Raw genomic sequence first — 6,695 nt, 5'->3', positions numbered from 1 at the left:
ACTAACTTTTGAGATAATTTTCCCTTCTTTTTATCCCAGAATATCCGTTTCTTGTTCTTAGATTTAAGGTTCAGAGTGTCTTTACAAGCAAGCGCTCGATGATGTACTTGGTTATCACCATGATTGGGATTGCTGATAACAATTCCACTATCATTTGAGTTGTTAGTGTTAAGGTGAGTCATGAGAGCTGTTACGGCAGTTGTTACCACAGCTTGAAAAGTAGCCGTATGCATCTGAGGGATTGGTGTTTTGCCAGCGGGCTGGTTACATTTCTTTGGAGGCATGATTCTGTTACATGATAAGAAAATGAGTTTGTGAGCATTTATGGATGGCTCTTGATGTATTCTACTCATTTATGTGAATGTAACTTTTTCGTTTTGTTATACTGTTCTCGATGGTTTGACCTACATCCCTATGATGCAGTCCTGGTAAGGAGTAAAACTAAGTTTCTAGAATGGTCACAAGGCGGGAGTCATCCGAACTAAGTTATCTTCGGTTGGTGGATATCATGTTCCAACTTTCGAAAAGATTTGAAAGTAGTTCATAATAGAGTCTACATAAAATAGACTTATGAATTTGAGAAATAATCACTCTCAAATGAGATTTTGTGATCCGATTTATTGTTGTTAGCCATGACAGAAAAAGATGATAAACGTAAAACCTAATGCGAGTAATGCATTCACTAACTCACTAGGTTGCATTAGTTTATTAGTTATTACTATGACGAAAATGCGCTCAAACACTTCGTATGAAACACGCGTGTTTTTCCTTTATTTTCTGTTCTAATCTGGGCAATAATGGTGTGTTCTCTCCTGGTATCTACATGGTGTCCTTCTCCTCTGTAGGTATATTGAATTCATGTGCCATCTTACTTCTGATTCTAACATTGATCCCCATTATCTCATAATGGAGAGTTCGAATCTTGGAAGTTTATGCGAACTTCTCTTCGGTTCCCTTATTAAGGTAAAGGCATTTTGTGGCTTCTATAGTTTCTTTACTCCTCATCTATTTCTTTCTCAAAATTCTTCTAATGAAACTCCGATGGATTCTCGTTGACTCTTCTATTGATTGCTGGAGTGGCTACAACTATCTAAGTGGTTTATACGAGAATGGGAATGTCCTAAAGAATCTATGGGATTAATAAAACTTAATTATTTAAGAGGATGATCCTTCCTAGTCTTTATATAACCACGAAGTGTGTATAGATTATAAAAATCCAGACCAAATAGACCTTTGAATAAGTGATTCTACTCTAAAACCACAACCATACAAGGAACAGGAGGTAAAGTGAAAATCACCTATTCTAAGTCTATAAAATCTCAGCTATATATAACCTTAAAGTATACACTTAGTAATTATAGACCTACCACAAAAGGTCCTTTTAACAATCCCCTTAAGTTATTTATGGTACCTAAAATACTTCTATAGTATTTTAATTATATGTTTGATTCTTGAACTTGTAAATATATGAAGTTGATAAGTTTACAACTTTGTTGTTATAGTATCCTAAAATACTCCTATAGTATTTTAAAATTTATGCTTGATTCTAGAATTCTTCTGGAACTTCGGTAACTATTAGGCTTGTTGCAACACTACAATCACTCCCAAACATATGTTAGTCATATCTCAAATAAATATAGTTGATCAAGCTATATTGATCACAAATATGGTTACATAACTGTCCAAGTTTAACTGTAGTGTCCAATATCCATTTATTTTTATTCTGGTCTAGTATGACACTAATCCTAGTATGATTGCATGTATGAATACTTCACTAAAATATTTTATTATTTTAAAAGTATTAACTCTTGGCCAGAGTATTCTAATCTCGTTGTGTTTATAGTTGTATATCTTTTATGGGTTGATATGCTTAATTCACTATAAACCGGCTCTAATACCAATCTGTCACACCCCCAAACTAGAATGGTAGAAATGTTCGGGGGCGGAGGACGTCATATTCGGTATCATAACAATGCACTATAGTAAACAAGCAACAACATCATCCATTGCATTAATAATATAGTTAATACAAGTGTCTTCTGAATGTATTTGTAAGACACCAAAAAATATATATATCAAAATAAAAGACGAATCTTGAACATGCTCCGTCTTCTCAAAACCTGTTCTAGTGTACCTGTCTACTGGTGACCTAAGAATACAAGTTATTTTGAAAGAGTAGATCAACATTTAAGCTGGTGAGTTCATAAGTATTTTAGTGTCCAATGTTTGCATAAGTTTGATGAAAATGTTTGTAAGTGTTTTGATGTAAATGTTTGTATACTTCCTATCAAATCCTATACTTTCTACTAAAAATGGAAAGTAGTCTTCTACCAAGACCTGACTGTTTTGAATGTATGTTCTTCTGTAAAAATGAGTGTTTTCCCAAGTATATGACTATCATTACCAGAAAATAGTTTACAATACCTTTTATGTAAGAAGATCACTATATGAATGTAATGGGAAAATGACAGTGTACATCAATGTTGTAATAAGTAACTACTGAAGCACTAACTACCTTAAAACCAGTTTGTTTAATTAAGGTTAAAATGTGATGTGGTTATAACCATACTGATTGACGAGTGTTTAAAACGACGACCTGCTGGAGTCGAAACTGATGTGACATTTGTCACCCCTTGGCTTGTCTGTCGGACTATGGCTAACTGTTGGGATGTGGGATTGTCAGTCCCGTATAGATCTATACAGACAATGCCCACTCTCCCTCCAGGAGACTCTAGTTACAAAACGCGACATAACAAATATATTTCTATGCCGTGAACTAGTGGTTTCACATTAATGTTATCTTGTTCTTGTAAAAGGATGTATATTCCTTTCTGTTCTTGTTATTGTATGTTCCTTTCTGCTCTTGTTATTGTATGTTCCTTTCTGTTCTTGTTATTGTATGTTCCTTTCTGATCTTGTTATTATATGTTTCTTCCTGTTCTAGTTATAGTATGTTTAAACTAACTCATGTAAGAACTAACTTATGTAAGTACTGATTCATGTAAGTTTCATTTTTCTAGAAATATTAAGTAGTAATCCTCTAAACTATACCTATTATAGTTTACTAGTATGTTTGCTTTGTAACTGACTTGTAGAAAAGACCCAATTACTCAACGTGTACAATTGAGTTAAGTATAACTTTAAAGATAAGATTTAATATTCATATATGTATTTAACATGTATAATTATGAGTTAATCGACAGTCGGACTAGTGTATCCTACCTTAAGCCCACAACTAAACAAGGAACATGAGTCAAGGTCATTAACATTAGTCCTAAGTCCATTAAAGCATACTTATACATAAATATATATAAAGGAATATGGTATAAAATTAAAAGAGTTTAAAAGCAGTTTCAAAGTAATTTTAGAAACAGTTTAAATAAGCTTTTGAAAATGATGATTAACAACATTTTGAAAACAATATATGTCTAATGTTCTGTAAGTTGTTCAAATGTATATAATAATAACACAGTAATTGTGTTCAACTTGTATTCCCTCGTAAAGAGCATTTAAAATAGTAAAAATGTTAACTGTAGGGGTATGAACTCACCTGTTAGTGAGTGATTGCAATGATATATATATATATATATATATATATATATATATATATATATATATATATATATAGGATGCTTGAGATCACAAATGAAGTTCCAAAGCACAAATGGATCCTTTTGGAGTGAAAAGTGAGCCTTCACTTGATGATACTTGAGAGAGAATGGATAGTTCACGGCTGGAGCTTGGAAAAATGAATAAAAAATGAAGCAATCTCATATATATATGGGAGAGATCACGGCCAGAAGATTGTTCACGGCCGTGAACAGGGTTTGCGGCCATGAACCTCATATGTTGGGTTTTTTGGTTCGGGTGCAGCCTTCTGATCTCAATATAATACTTCATAACACTCAATCCTTAAGTGTACAAGGCTTAAAAGTCTATGTATGACCCTTAACACAACTAGAAGATAGCATAAGCAAAGTTGAATTTTTGATAGATTTGGTTGACTTACAAGATTGGAATTTGGGGGTTGTCACAAGACCTGCTTCAAGGTCACATTTTCCAAACACTATGTATTAAATCATATCAATGAAATTGGCATGCGTAATATATTTCATTGGGAGTACTACTACTAAATTCATAACAATGTACATCGTTACTTATGATGAATCTACGATTACTTAGTGTATGCAGCAACGTTGTGGGTAATTAAGATTCCATCGATTTAGAAATGGTGATTCCACTTTAGGTCATGTTCCTTGTTTGGTTGTGGGCTTAGGGTAGATCCATTAGATTCAATGATCTATTCAATCTTAGTTATACACAACTAGCATACACTAAGCGATTGTAGAAAAGACCTAGTATGGATGAAGTCACAAGATTTCGTTAAGGCATTACTATTAATTTCATAAGTTCAATCATATGGAATTCCATTATGAATTGCTTGCAAACACTTTAAAGTCGGGACATAATATAGATAATCTAGTTCAATAACAACCGACATATCACTACTATTAAAGGCTTACCATCTTTTCGTCTTTAAAAACTTGTGGCAGAAATATGCCACCATGGAAAAATCCCAGGCCTGCCTACAACGCACCACCACCACCCCTACCCAAAAACTTGATGTGTGTAAAACCAACTAGTTTTAATCCTACTAACTTAGACACAAATAAACACACCAAAAGTAGTGTACCTATTGATTACTAATATAGTTCAAGTAAGTAGGGTATCGAACACAGGGAACAATAAACAATTAAAATAAATGCTAATATTATCTAAATAAAACAAGTAAAAAAAACTTTTCTCTAGTTTTGCAAGACTAGAAACTTAAATACTTTACTAACACGCAAACTAAGCAACTAATAGCTAAGAAAACAAAGATCAACTAAATTCAATGATTAAAAAGGCCTTCTGTTTAGGTTCGAATCATTTGTTCCCATGGATGATTTTATGGTAAATATATCGGATTAATTCTTCATTGGTTACCGACTAAAGTGATTAGATTCACATTCGCTATAGATAATCCTTAGAAAATAGATTAATTCAAGCAATGGCCAGTTGTCTAAATTAATGAATTTCCTAGTTTGTTGATTCGGGTTTAGAAAGACTTGTAATTAGCTAATCAAATTGGTGATTCAATTAACCTCTTGTTGATGGTGTATCACACAAGCTCACACATTAACTTACCTATCTTCAAGTTAATTCTAGTTTCACATTCGTTATTCCTAGACATACAACTATGTGGTCACGTAAATCATATGAAATTAGCAACAAAGAGATGTTCATACAACTTAATTACTGATTTATTAACAGAAGAATAGTTATTGTTAACACATAAGGTTCTTTAACAAGCTTAATAAAACATAATTACCAATTAAAATTAATCCTTCTCAAATAATCAATCCATGTTCACAAAATTGCCTACCCTAACAGAAGAATAAGTTTTTAGCTCATGATTGCAGTAAACATAAACTCAAAAACGAAATCAAAGTATGTAAACATGATTCAAATCAAAAAGTTACTAAGAATAAACCAAAATTGTCTTGATTATCTTCACAATTGAATGTAGGGTTGATTCTTCAGTTCCTCACGACCTAGCAGCACTTCCAATCGTTTCTCATCCTCCTAGGGTTTCTCTCCATGCTAGGGTATCGATCTGAAAGTCCCTTTATATAGATTTTCACAAAACAGAGGCTACTCGGCAAGTCCAGTGACCTACTCGCCGAGTACATCACTTAAAACCCGTGTACGGCAAGTCAGCACGTCCAGAATCGCGAAAGTTCGATACAACTCGCCGAGTAATCGACCCTACTCGCCGAGTACGTTTCGAATCAGCATTTTCTCAAAACATGAAAGTCGTCCGAAACTGTGTCTACTTTTCATAACATTTTGAATCTGGTCAATCGGAGTTACGGTTCATGAGATATGGCCAAAACACTGAAGAGTGGTCAAGCTGTCCAACAACATCCTTCTTTCTTCAAAATCCAAGATCCAAGCTTCCAATCGCTAGTTCCGCTTCATTTTCCTTTCGACCATGTCTTTGTTGCTGAAAATGAAATATTTAAGCTAATTAAGCACCTTTGGTTCATTATTTGAGATAAAATTAACATAAAGTATTAAGATCATGCATGATTTTTATGACTAAATATGCCCATATCAAAATACTCCACACTTAACTTTTGTTTGCCCCCAAGCAACACTGAATTTTAGTACACTAATATTACATAAGAAAATGACAATCGAACCCAGCCATTATGCCAAGACCGCAACGCATGCATTTGTGTCTAAAATTTTTCCTATGGAACCCCCCATACTCTAAATACTCACAATCCTCATAAACATTCGCCCACTTTTTCCGAACAATGCTCATTTTATCCCTCCGAATCCATCCGCAGAAAACCTCCTAACCTCAAGGTATTTTTGGTTGAGCAACCCAAGCATACATAATCTAGACAATTACAATTTATGATACCACATTGAAGCTCTTTGGAATTCTTCACTTCTTTGACATTTGATCTTTAATTTCTTTGAATTCACCACCTTGTTGTTTGATTTTTGGTATCTTCAACTTTTTGAATCTACGAAATTTTGATCTTTTGATCTTCACTTTGATTGCTCCAAAAATTCTTCAAACTTTTTCTTCTAATTCTCTTTTTTTTTATATTTATTTATTTTTTATTTTACATGTAACTCAC

Source organism: Lactuca serriola, chromosome 3 (assembly GCF_051521515.1).
Source record: "Lactuca serriola cultivar US96UC23 chromosome 3, Lser_US96UC23_V15, whole genome shotgun sequence".
In the NCBI taxonomy this organism is placed as follows: Eukaryota; Viridiplantae; Streptophyta; class Magnoliopsida; order Asterales; family Asteraceae; genus Lactuca; species Lactuca serriola.
The sequence above is the reverse complement of the archived record's forward strand: the minus strand, read 5'-3'. Positions refer to the sequence as shown.